Source organism: Fukomys damarensis, unplaced genomic scaffold (assembly GCF_012274545.1).
Source record: "Fukomys damarensis isolate Sample0158 unplaced genomic scaffold, DMR_v1.0_HiC HiC_scaffold_33, whole genome shotgun sequence".
NCBI classification, from domain to species: Eukaryota; Metazoa; Chordata; class Mammalia; order Rodentia; family Bathyergidae; genus Fukomys; species Fukomys damarensis.
Window position 1 is genome coordinate 23990437 of NW_022900945.1, and position 14426 is coordinate 24004862.

The following is a 14426-nucleotide window of genomic DNA, read 5'->3' on the forward strand; positions in this document are numbered from 1 at the left end:
TAAAGTTGGGGCAGAATTGTTCTGAGTGGTGTGAGTAGAAATGTTTTGCTGACTGCTGTTGAAATGGGTAACAGACTTTGCATATTATATCACCATTTTTTGTTGTATTTCACATGCAGTGTTTTTCTGCTCTTGACTTTGAGGTGTGAGGGGGAGGCTCTAATCATATGGCCTTGTGCAGATGCTCCATTTGCATTTCTATTAATCCAGGCCCTCCTGGAGATGCTCGAGCAGAGACACAGCATGCTTTGTGTTTGAACTTGTGAGAACCCATACCACCGCTTAATAACTTAATACATATGTATATCCTCCCTCAGACAGCCCACTAGGAAGCAGAAGCAGGAGGAGGTGCCACAAGTTTGCAGACTGCAGGGCTGTGAGGAAATGTGTTCTGACAGGAAGGAGCACCTTGCTCAGCAAAGAGTCCCTGTGCCTTAATCCCGTCTAGCCGCCCCACCTGCCTCGCTGAGGAAACCTGTTTTCAAAGCTTCAATCCAAAAGATTCCATCTCAGTTGTCAGAATTATCTGGATGAGGCTGACAGGACCTTTGCAAATTTAACTTTATAATACAGTAGTAAGCTGTCCTTTTGTTTCAGGCACAAATCAGGTAATACAGGACATTTGAATGCAGGTGATACAGGGAAGCTGGATGGTGTGGTGTTAACAGCACTGACTTCACAATCCAGGAGCCATTTCCTGAACCCCAGTTCCGCCTCTTCCTACTGGTTGGGTGACCTTAGCCATTAACTTTTCTGAGCATTGCATTTTTTATCCTACTAATAGGGATAGTATCTGCCTTTTAGTGTTTCCATGAGAATTTTTTTTTAATGGTACATGTGGAACACCTCTCATGGATTGAGTATTTAATAAGCTGTAACTATTATTATTATAATTATTATATCATTTGGTTGCACTGTGCAATTTCCTGATTTTGCCAGTCAATTCATTCTGTGTTTTGTAGGAGTAAAGGAAAGGGGAAGATCACGAAGATGAATGGTTGTGTTTGGGGGCATTTGGCCCAATCAGAGTGACTCATGAACCAATTCTGAGAAAACTCTCAGAACCTGATTCTGAGAAAACTCTTTTTTGAAAATCTTGTAAAGAAAGAATATGCCATTATTTTTAAATGTGCCAAAGATTTCCTACTGCCTTTTAATTTTATGTTGAAAAACATCTATGAAATTGGCAAACGTGAATGAAAACCACTGATATTTCTTCTAAGAACTCTCCAAAAGAAGCTTAACAGAAGACCTGCCATGGCAATCCTCATTTCTGCCAAATATAAGACTCATTTTCACCTGATAAGATGACTCAGCATTCTAGAAATCTCATCACCTATTCAGATTTCTCTAAGATTATATGATTAAGAAATTTTATTTCCTCTGCTTTTCTTTTATTTTCTGAAATAAAGCAGAGATATATTAAGAAGTCAGAATTACAGGCACTCATTTCTTACACGAATTCTTTTCAGGTTTTTGTGTCCTATTCATAGGGTCTGTAGCTCACTGTATGCATTCAAGTTGTAAGTAGCCAATGAACAGAATGGTACATGATGGAGATGGTATTTGAATTGTGCAAATTAGCACCAATTTAGGCCCCTTCATCCTGAAAGGTGGCAGAGAATAATATTAATAAAAATGAAATTGAGAGTTTGTGGTACTTCCCTAGGCAATTCTCTACTAAATAAGCATTACTAACATAAGGAGGGATGAACGGGGTTGAAAGAAAATACACTTGTTTGTAATTTTTAAATGTATCTACAAAGATTTATATTGTGATCTCATGTATATTAGATACACATTAGATATTGGAATAAATACAAAAAGAGTAGCAATTCATTTTCAAAAGATAATGTCTAAAAAAAAAAAAAAGATAATGTCTAAGAATGGCTCCAAAACCCAATAAAGGACTGATGGTTTTAGAATACAGCACAGTTGACTTTGTCAGGAAATTAGGTGCAGCACCTAACGGTCATACCCTCTCTGTTCTGTCTCACTACCATCATTGCTAACACACTGAAACTTTAGGATGTCAGTGTGCAGTTTTTAGTTTTATTCGCTTTACTTTCTCCACAACTGTTCTTTTGGTGATGGGTTTTTAACATAGCTCTATACCTCGTCTTGTGCCAGCCTCTGCTTTTTTTATATACAAATTCCGAGCTTTGGTCATTCACCTCCTCTAGTGTCTGCGAAAATCTTCAAGCCATCCAATACTAATTAACCAATAATCTCCTCTCTTCCCTCAATACTCAAGCAAAAAGGAAATAAAAGAAATATAAAATAATAAACACTCCTACATTTCAGTCTAGTTTCATCCAGATGTCTGAGATAATAGTGATTCCTTTTTTATTCCTGTTTTATTCTGATTTCCTAGAGGTCAGTGCTTTTACACTGATAAAAATGAATACCCTTTGGGTAATATTCTCAAATTCTGTCAGTCTCCATAAACCTCTGTTTTTACTCTCTAGCATTACTGGGCAGTGACTGTGCCTATATAGCTTCTTTTTTAGATTAGCTTCAAGAAGGTTAAAAGGAAAACACAGCACTCAGCTTTGGAAACTGGAACCAACTAAATTATGAGCTCTAGAGTCAGACTGCCTGGATTTAATTCCCAGCTCTGCCACTTACAGTTGTTTGGTATTGAACAAGTCACTTGCTATCTTCACAACTTGATGTCTTTATTCATAAAACAAAGATAATCACAGAGCTCTTGTATGAAATGAGTTAATACTTGTTAAACTCCTGAAATAGTATCTTGCATATAGTATGAATTTAATTGATATTTTCTATCATCACTTATTAGTTCACAAACATATATGATTTATTTCTTTTCTCCCTACTTTAAAGAAGTTTCTTGTTACTTTAGTGATACATTTTAGTGTATAACTTAATGGTTTTGTGATAATCTGTAGCAATTTTTGTTTAAAATATTTATTTCAATTAGGCCATATACTGAGGTCCTAAAATTTATTTTCTTTATACTAAGGTAACAATTGGACACTCTCAAGTTTTTCTGAAATTCCAACTTCTCCCTGGGACCTTTACATTCATTCACACAGATTTACTGGTGGTCCTTATTGCATACCAGCAAGGATGAGTCCTCATTTGCTAGTTTTATCAGTCAATAGATTTAGTAAACTCTGTTAAATAGAACACTGTGAATTAAAACTGTCAATTAGCCAACTCTCATTTTAATGCTTCACTGGGAGAGTAGTAGAGAGAGGAGACAGCTACATTCAGTGGAAGCACCCAGTACAGGAGCTATTCAGGAGCAAGAAAATGAGCACAGAAACAGCAAAGGATATCACCAAAGCACAGCTGAAACTAAGGTGGAAGATAAGCAGAAAAGCAAAGCAGAATAAGGCTGAAGTTCAAAGTGAATAAGTGAACATATGATCCAGAAAAACAAAACAAACAAACAAAGTGAATAGTCCTATGGAAAAGCCAGATGGATAATATTTTGTTATTGCCTGTACATGTCGTATGATCTCTAAGCTATGCTTTGGAAATCTTACTTGTTTAAACAAAATCTCAAGAAATCAAGGATGTGTAAGAAAAAAAGTAAGGAAAGGAGGAAGAAAGGGATATATATTCCAGTACATTTCCTGAGTTTACTAGAGTTTCATTCTAGTCTGCTCTACTTTCTACATATTTAATTCATTATGAAAATAAATTTTGTTTATACAGCAATGGCACAACAATATCTTCAGGAAATTAAAACTTAAATGAATTATAACAATTAAAATGTATTCACCATACTCTAGAATGTGGCCCCAAACGTTTCCAACACAAAGTTGAAAAATGGAAATATTTTCTAACTAAATCTTAAAAAAAATCAAAATTTCAGCTGGCAAAAAATGTTTCATCTCACATAACAATTATAATCTACTGGTGGGAACTGCCTATAATAGTGAGTAGCGAAAGATTCTGAGGCCAATCCAAGTTAAGCAAAAAAGCGTGCTATGAACAAGCAGTTGTATCTGTCATGCTTTTTATTTGTGGAACGCATTTCATGTTTTTACTGTTCTGGACTGTCGACATGACATTCTCCAAGAATTCTAGTTAAAACAAGATTTTGCTGTAAGGTTCACCACTAATGCTAAACAAATATTTAACATGAACTATTAGTCTGAAAACTACAAATTTTTTTAAGAAAAGTAAAATTCCAGAAAACTACTTAAAATGAGACTGCGTCTACAGTTATATGATTTTTTATTTCTTTCTATTACTGAGATCTCAACCCATGGGTGAGCTGCACCCCAACCCTTTTTATTTATATTTCATGTGGGATTGCTGAGCTCTCCAGGTAGGACTCAAACTTGTAATCTTCCTGCCTCAACCTCCCTAAATCCCAGGATTATAGGCATGGGCCACCATACCCAGCTTGTAAAATGCATTTTCTTTTTGTCATTTAGTAACTTTTATCTTTATTTTGCTATATTTTAAATGTTAGCTCAACCCTTATGAGCAATAAGATGTTTGCAAAGGTAACCAAATAACCACAACCACCACACACAGATGTTCCATTGACACCATCAATGGCTACAAGGCCCAAGTCACTGTAGCCTTCCATTTCTGGTGATATATTCAAAAGGAGTTTATAATTCAGTCACATTCTACTTTAGTAACGAGGTCCTTCAAATGTTAAGTGCTAGGATCCACAGTTATTCTTACTTGCTCGTGGGCATCTAATTTTACATCTCAGAGATAAAGCATTGTACCATTTAGATTAGTAGCCCTTGGCTTTCCCACCTTCTGTGCATGTTTAAGTGTCTTTTCAGTTTGGCTTCTCCTTAATTAGGAAAAGAAGCCCTGTATTTTAAGAATGTCACTGTTTAAAACAATGTGAATTTTACATAACACATTTGCCTTGAAGCATCTGCAATGAACTTATTTTTATAAATCAAAACAAATATGAATTTAAAACCAACCATTACATTCTGTAGATTAAGTCATATTGTTCTGGACCCTGTTGGTATAGAAATTCAAATTTCTTTGTTGAAGATTGTTCTCTACCATAATATATAATTTTCATAAATCTCTTTATTTCTGGGAAGTTCAAAAGGAGCAAAGACAAAATTTGTAGAACGGCACCAAATTAGCAATTAAAGTCTGTAATGTAAGACCTAAACTGTAATCTCCATTCCAAAAGATTAAATATTAAGCCTGAGGAATACTTTATTCAATTCCATAGAATAGAAAGGGCAGCAGAGGAAAAGTGCAAACTTCAACATTAGTTGCTGAGTTTAGTGTTGCTTACAGTTTTCTTCCTTACTCTCAATCCTGTTACAAATAATGCAAACCTGTTTTTATTAATTTACATTAAGTTCATTTAACACTGATGAAACAGACCAGAAATGTATAATGAGGAACATTTAACAAGCTCCCGCATTAGGGCTAATCATGCTCTGTTTACGAGAGCTTATCTCATTCTTGGAAAATATCCTAGTAGAAAGCTCCATCCTTATTTAACAAGTAAAAAGTAGAGCGTCACCAGCTACTGATAACAAAGAAATGAACAAGCTTAATAATCTGCAATTTGGTTTTCCACTCCACTTAATAATAGAAGCCATGTGAGTCTGTGGCCAGAGTACATGAGGAAGCAGCCACAAGTACTGAAAATTTAATTAAAAGTCAGAAAGCCATTGCAATGAAGACTCAGCAGAAAGCCATTTATTTTTAAAATCTAATATATTCTTCATGACTAAAGGCTAAAGCACATGCTGACTTACACATTTAGCTGTAACTGATTTAAGCTACTTGATGAATTTTTTCTTTTTCTTTTTTTTTTAACTTTTGGCTCACTGGGTGGTGCTCAATTTGCAATGGAGTAAATTGGCAGAATTTAATTTGGTAGATTTTTTTAACTCTGTAAGAAGAATCCTCATTAAAGCCACACAATCAGCTATATACTTTTTTCATCATTAACTAGCCTAACTGCAGGTGAAAGAGATACAATTATGGATTTATATAAATCCTATTGTCAATTTATTGCTGTAAGACTGGGGAGTTACTTCATTCTAAATAGGTTATTTTTTCCCCTTAACCTTTCTTTGTTTTAATGAGGATTCAGTTTGTCACTGTCTGAGAAATCTGCTGGCAGGAAAGTTTCTCAGGATATTATAAGGAATAAAAAGTAGGAATGGGAGAAAATACTTTGCTAAATTTCAACATCTGAAATTCATCTCCAGAGCTGTTTTGCTGGTGTCTCTCAGATGTCACCCTGTCGTGCAGAAATCCAACACAATGAAAATACCAAGAAGAGCTTCTGAAAAAGAAAAGTTGAGAGGAATTCCCCTAGATGTGGCAGAGCTGTGAGGAATATTGGTTAAAGTTGTTTCTTTCATATGACTTTGATATAAAAATCTTTTCGCTATTTGGTTTTTTTTTTAATTGCTGATCATTTTTTTTCTCATTGAGTTTAGTGGTACATTTTAGATATACGGTACACTTACATTTATCATTGGGATCTTGTACCTTTACATGACAGGTCTTGGTTCTCATTTTTTCCCCTTACCCCTGCCCTCCTTTGTCTATAACCTTACTTTGGGATCTTGTACCTTTACATGACAGGTCTTGGTTCTCATTTTTTCCCCTTACCCCTGCCCTCCTTTGTCTATTTAACCTTACTTTGTCTCCCCCCAACCTCCTTCCCTCCCCGAAAAGGGTTTTGAAGCATCCAGCAAAGTAGACTTATTCTGAGTCCTAAAAGCGTAGTTTCAGAAAACAACACTTCCCATCACCCCAAAAGATGTGAATGAACCTCTCTCCTCTCCAGATGAAAGTTCAGCATATGTTTGACATTGCTGTTAAAAACCTATGCTTTGGTAAATCTCATCCTGTGAAACTTAGTCACCATCTTCCCACCTTCTTTTCTCCAAGATCATGGCTTTAGGGGGTTTTGAAATCCAAAGCATTCTTGGCCTTCTTTTCTTCTCTCCTTCTCTCCAGTCTTGATTAAATAGCAAACACGTTCCCCCAGTTCACTAGTGCAAATCCATTAACATTAATTAAATTATGATGTCAGGCTGGTCATCTCATTTTATCTCTGTCATTTGCTTCAAAGGAGGCAAAAAGTGAGAATTTTCCTATAGGGCAACATAAATCTCCAGTCTTGGTCCTTGTCACAATATCTTTGTCATTCTTCCAATATCTGCTGGTGTTTTTTTTTTTATAACCAGTCAATAATATATGGCACATGATTATTATGAGCACCTTTACAACAAGGTGGTTAGGTATTAGCCCAGGAAAAACAGAAAGCCAAATACTACTATTAGCTTCCCCTTTTTCTGGTGCCCCTAAGTGTGAAAATTGAAAACACTTTGAGATAATACTCATTTGGGATTTTTTTCTACATCTTTGCAACCAGTGCTTATAAAATTATGATGAGTAGGTATGTAATTGACTCCAAACCTAGCTTTGTACTTCTGTACAAAGAATAATGTTTGATTATTTCTTAATTTCAAAGTTATATGACTCTGACTAACATTTTGAATCAGTAGCCTTGTCCTGTAACTTCTGGAACTTTCTTGGTGCTCGTCACTCCCTGGGGCCCTGAGAGCCCAACCACTTCTCATTCCATGTTGTATTCAATTTCTGTTATCACAAAGGAAACTCGTGGGATCTAACAGTCCAGGCTTTATATAACATCACTCATATTCAAGGACTACTCTACTTACACTATTCTGTAGGAGTGGATATAGACAGACAAAACAGCTCTGTGCTCTAAGCCTGCCTTCTAGTCAGTGCAATGTTTTGTGAGCTTTTCACACGTAAGAAGAAACTATTGGTAGTTGATGCCCAGATAAAGTACAGTAGTCTATTCCTATTCCTAACTACAGATGCTCCATGACTTAGGTCATGATAATTCCACTGTGAGCGGAAAATATTTTAAGTTGAAAATACATGTGATAGTGGCATAGCTTAGCAATGCAGTACCCTGTGGAGTGTCCACAGTGATTATAGGCCTTATGAGAGCTGTGGCTCACTGCTGCCTCCTGGCATTGCCAGAGAGCACTTCATGGATTGATAGCCTGGGAAAAGATCCAAACTAAAAATTGGAACCAGTTTCTACTAAATCCTATCATTTTCTTACCATTATGAAATTGAAAATTGCATGTTGAACCATCATAAATTGAGAAAGCATAAAGTGTGACACATGAAGACAAAACACACACACAAAAATAACTGAGGAACCAAAGAAGCCTTCAGTACCTAACCCTACAGTGGCCCTGGCCGCAGTCCCCACCACATCCTGTTGTCCTGTTGGGAGTATGGATGACACAAGATTCACATAACAGCTGTCAGAACTACCAATCTTTTTTTTTTTTTTTTTTTTGGTACCAGGGATGGAACTCAGGACCTTGTCCTTGTGAGGCAGGCACATTGCCACTAAGCCAAATCCCCAGCCCAGAACTACCAATCTTTAAGGAGGCTGTGTCCAGACAAGGGAGAACCAGGGCTGATTTTATCTCCATGTTCCCAAAGTACTCTTCAGAAGCTTAAACTTCCACAATGAGACAACAAGATCTGCTTTTCAATGAAATGACACTCATTATGAGGATTTGAAGCTCTGTTTTCATTACTAATTTGACTACATTTTCCATCTACACCTTCTTAAAATGTTTTGTCCCATTCTGTCTAGTTACAGTATTTCCTGGGCCCCACTTTCTAAGATTCTGTCTTCCAGTAGATAACTATTTAATAAAACCTCAGGGAACTACATATGACATTTTTTTCCAGCTTTTAGTGGCCAAAGGAGAAAACAGATTAAGTATTCTGATCACAACACATTCTGGAAAGAATTTATTCTTACTGATCCCTTGAGTGCCATATATCAAAAAAGCCAAAGACAGTCTTGTTGGCTTATCCTCTGACACCCACAGGGGAGCCCATTGGCCTGTTTCTGACAGTATTCCCATCACTCCAAAGCGATGGCATCAGTTACTCCACAAGAACTGTCCCAAGCCCCTGAAGTCAGGCATATTCAACCAAGTAGCACACTGCTTCCAGCACCTAAAAGTGATACAGAGATCAAATTCGTGTTTCAGAATTCACTCTGGCTGCAGGAGAGCATCCAAGAGAGCAATAGCATAGGAATCACTAAAATGGAAGTCTAAAATGGTAGTGTCTGAGGAAGTAGGGCTTGTGAGAGGCTATGTGTGTTCCCCATGTTGCTGGAGTTTCAGTGTTTCCTCGGGTATGGTTTCTTTGTCTATTATTAGTACTACTGTTCAACTTCTCTTTCCGCTCATGGCTTTTATTTGTTTGTGCTTTCTGTCTTGAGAAATATTTTGTAGTTTTTAACTCTAAAGAGAGCAAATAGAATACTGAAATATGTAGCTCTATTATGCTTCCACCACCGCCCAAAAATAGCAAATGTTTTCTTTGACAGGTTGGAGCCATTAGTTCCCAGGGGTCTGCTATGATTATGAGATTGGATTGAAAAGACAGTGGAAATAGCTACCACTTGGAAACAGCCCATTTGCCCATCCGTTGAAAACTGGATAAAGAAGATGTGGTTTTTCTATAAAATGGAATATTACTCAGCCATAAAGAACGAGAAAATAGATTCATTCATAGGAAAATGGATACATATTGAAGATATACTCCTAAGTGAAATAAATAAGGCACACATGTGTAAATACTGAATAGTTTCTCTGGTGTGAATAATCTGCAATAATACATAAGATCCTAATAAGATTACTGACATTTAGAAATGGGAAGAAAGGAGCTAAAGGTGTAGGGAAGGTGGGACAGGTAGGGGAAGGGTAAAAAGGGAAAAGAAAAAAATGTGAGAGAATGAAAAGATGAAAATAAAGTGTTTGTAGATGGGGAGGGGAGGAGGGGTGAAGGGAGGGCGGGAACAAGGGGAAAAAATGAGAACCAAGACCTGTCATGTAGAGGTACAAGATCCCAACAATGAATGTAAATGTATTGTTTCCCTAAAATGTACCAATAAACTCAATTAAAGCTGAAAAAAAAAGAAAAGACAGTGGAAAGAATTTTACAATGATTCTAATGTGGTTTAGTTAATATCTCAACTAATATACTAGTGAGAGAGAAGAATAAGACAGAATACTGTCATGTTCTGTTTAAGTGGTAAGTTGGTAAAGGATGGTGATTGATTATAAGCTTTCTAGCTTGGCATCTAAGTGAATGGTGGTAGCACCAATTGCTATAAATGATAGAAGACATGAAGCCTCTGGAAAAAATAGATGAAAATATCCAATCGCTAGTTGGATATAGTGACTAAAAGACATCTTGATTGGAAATGTAGATTGGGGTATTAATGGCAAAAGCATGATCATTAAAATCACTAAAAGTATGATGTTACCAGGTGGGATAATATAGAAAAACAAGAGTGGCAGGCTGAAGCAGAAGCATTGGGAGCATCTCTGAGGTGAGGTCAAAGCAAAAGGAATGTGTTGGTATGGAGGGCAGGCCAAGATCGCACGCAAGACTGGTGTTTGCACCACTGCTGTCCCTGCAGCTCAGCTTGCCTTGGAGAGGTCCATGCTCATGGTGAGAGTGCCGGGCCAGATGATTCCTGTTCTTGCACACCTGCAGCTCAGGCCTTCAGTCAGATCCAGCCCAACTGTGGACTGTGGCTTCAGCTTTAGAGGAGTTGCACCATGATATACAAGAGATAGAGGTGTTTCTGGAAAAGGCTACTAGGAAAAGGGTGCATGATGCCCTGATAGCTGAAAAATCTAAGATGGAAACAAATAAAGAATAAGATGCCACAAAAACCACAAAAGAAACCAGAACTTCTTGATAATGAAAAACCAGACGCTGTGCTTTCTCCCATCACAACAGAATATGCAGTGAAAATCAGTAATTATGGATGGGATCAGTCAGATAAGTTTGTGAAAATGTACATCACCTTACCTGGAGTTCATCAGGCTCCTACCTAGAATGTGCAGGTGCATTTCACAGAGAGGCCATACCTTCTGGTAAAGAATATAAATGGGAAGGGTTACTCTATGACTATGAACAATTTCCTGAAACCCATCTCAGTGGAAGGCAGTTCAAAAAAATTAAGACTGATACAGTTCTTATCTTATGTAGAAAGGAAGTGGAAAACATGCAGTGAGAGTACTCGCCTCAGGTTGAATAAGAGTAAAAGAAAGAGAAAAAGAAAAGCCATCCTATGATACTGAAACAGCAGATCCTAGTGAGGTATTAATGAATGTTCTAAAAAAATTTATGAAGATAGAGACGATGATATGAAGTGAACCATTAATAAAGCCTATGTGGAATCCAGACAGAAGCAAGCCAAAGAAGACACAGTATTTTGAGACTTTTAAGTCCTTTTGAGAACTGTGATATGGAAATACTGATACTTCTAATAAGGGAATATTGGTGAGCTGCACATATAAATTTGACAGTTAACTACAAAGCCTTCAAAGTAAAGGCAATGAGGGCTGGGAATTTAGCTCAGTGGTGCTGCTGCCAGCCTTGCAAGCATAAGGTCCTAAGTTCGATCCCTGGTACAAAAAAAAAAATACAGGCAATGAATTCTCCATTTCCAGAATATGTGCTGCCAAAGCGAGCACTCTCCATTTCTTATTGGAAGATTTATTTACATAAGACATATAGTGTACATTAAACACTTCCTCCAAAGATGGTTTCATTTGTACCCTTGTTGTTTTGTTTAAGAAAGGCCTTGTCATTGAAATAAAGTCTTGCCTAATGAAATTGATACATTATGTGTATTTTTGTTCAGCTAAGTGGTAGAAAACAAAAGCGTTTGCCTGTAAGTTACATATGTCAGCTCCCACTAATGTAATAATAAGAGTAAAACTGAATTTTTGTATTAAAAAAGAGGAATGTTTTTTTCCCCTTAAAAACACTTTATTTTCATCTTTTCATTCTCTCACATTTTTTTCTTTTCCCTTTTTGTTCTTCCCCTACCCATCACACCTTCCCTACACCTTTAGCTCCTTTCTTCCCATTTCTAAATGTCAGTAATCTTATTAGAATCTTATGCATTGTTGCAGATTATTCACACCAGAGAAACTATCTGGTATTTACACATGTGTGACTTATTTATTTCACTTAGGAGTATATCTTTAATATGTATCCATTTTCCTATGAATGAATCTATTTTCTCGTTCTTTATGGCTGAGTAATATTCCATTTTATAGAAAAACCACAACTTCTTTATCCAGTTTCCAACGGATGGGCAAATAGGCTGTTTCCAAGATTTAGCTATTACAAACTGTGCCGCTATAAACATGGGTGCACATACTTCTCTGTGATATGATTCTTTCAGTTCTCCTGGAAAGATACCCAGCAGAGGGATGGCTGGGTCAAATGGAACCTCCAGTCCTGAGAATCAAGACTTGCCATGTAGAGGTACATGATCCCAACAATGAATGTAACTGTACTGTGTCCCTAAAATGTACCAAAAAACTCAATAAAATTAATAAATAAAAAAAAGAGGAATGTGTTAAGAAAGGTCACCTTTCTCAACTTCAGCATCAATTCGTACATCATAGGCCTACTATACAGAATGAAATGTAATTGTATGTAAATGTACTGGCATGCATGATTAGGAATGTGCTCCTGTGTGTAAGAGTTATATGAGAATAGAGAAGAGTACTGAAGGATTTATACCAGGTTGTACAAGTAAAGTAGGTTCATGTAGGTTACCGGATTGAGAGAGAAAAAGAGGGAATGAGGGAAAGGGAGAAAGAAAAGGGAAGTGGGAAAAAAAGAAAGAAAAGAAAGAGACAACACATATCAACAGTTTCTATTAATGATCCCATCTACACAAACTCTGGTGTGTGCATGTGTGTGTGTGTGTGTGTGTGTGTGTGTTTGTGTACACATAAAGAAAGATGAAAAAGGACAATTATTAGATCTGTGACTTTCTCAGAATTTTCTAGGACATGCTGTCCAATAAAAAAGCAAAATAATGATTATTGTACATGGTATAGTACTATTTTGATTAAAAATTTTCAAATTATGTATAAGAATATACTTTAGTAAATGAATACACAAGAGGGGTGCAAAGTATGGAAGGCCCACGCTGGTCAGCTCACAGGAGCGTGGGCTTGGAAATGGAAGGAGCCATGATGATTAGTGTTCTCTTACACAGCTTCATATTGTTTCACTCATAACAAATAGAATGAGTTGATTTGCCATTTAGAAAATATAAAATAAAAAATAAAATTTAACTATAGCAGGCAGCACTTCCTCAGAGAGGTCACTGCATCTTTTCTTGAAAATGCCCTATGACTCGCTGTTGAACCAGAGGCTGAGCCAATGGCTACTATTTTTGGAAATCCTACTCACCATTAACCTGCCTCCTGTGACACCTGTGCTGTTCATAAATCTTTTTTTTTCCCTAAATTTTCAAGTACAGTTAACTTCACAACATAATCTGACATACCTGTGTTATCTTAAATATTCACTCCTCTTAAAATTGTGCACTTTATATTTGAAAGGCCTTTCTATATTATTTTTGGAAGAATAAATGAGTTAATTGAATGAAAAAAATTAACTTTTATTAAATTAATCATATCCATTTGTCACTGTATAGAAAACATTCACATTCTGTTACTGTACTGTTTTTTCAATCTATGATTTGTATTACAGAATGTCTGGGGACTATTTGACTGTACTATAGTTATGAATTAGAAAGTAAAGAATATCCCTTCACTGTTTCTGGGATGAGGTTCTCCAAAGAAAACACCATAGAAATAGCTAAAGATCATAGCTATGGGGGACAACACATCTACATATCTCCTGGAGACTCTCTTGGACTTAGATCAAAATCAAGACTAACAAAAGATTTGGATTACATGATGGAGACAAACATCACCTACCTGCATGGTTCATATTTTTCTCTTTTGTAATAAGTGAGGTAATTTTTTTTCCAATTGTTATATTAAAAAGAACAATTCAAGATAAAATTGTTTCTAGTTAAAGATAAAACTAAGTTTTTGGATTTCACACAAAACTCTAAAAAGTGACCAAGAATTACTGCCCCCTCCTAGGATGACAACAGGGATTTACCCCCAGTAGATATTACCTCGGTTCAAATTTGTTTTGTTTGATGTTCAGGTTTTGTATTTTGATTTTTGCAGTGCTGAGGATTGGATCCAGGGCCTCACACACACTAGGGAAGCACTCTACTACTAAGCTCCATCCTGAGCAATGGTGTTCTGGACTTTTTTTTTTCCAGCTTAGGAGACTGAGATAATATAGGTTATGGATTTCACACAAAACTCTAAAAAGTGACCAAGAATTACTGCCCCCTCCTAGGATGACAACAGGGATTTACCCCCAGTAGATATTACCTCGGTTCAAATTTGTTTTGTTTGATGTTCAGGTTTTGTATTTTGATTTTTGCAGTGCTGAGGATTGGATCCAGGGCCTCACACACACTAGGGAAGCACTCTACTACTAAGCTCCAT

At 36.6% G+C, this 14426-nt stretch overlaps 1 pseudogene; it reads left to right on the forward strand.

The window, feature by feature from the left end:
- The first annotated feature begins 10612 nt into the window (after window positions 1-10612).
- On the forward strand, window positions 10613-11300 carry LOC104855722 (annotated as a pseudogene).
- The last annotated feature ends 3126 nt before the right edge of the window (window positions 11301-14426 follow it).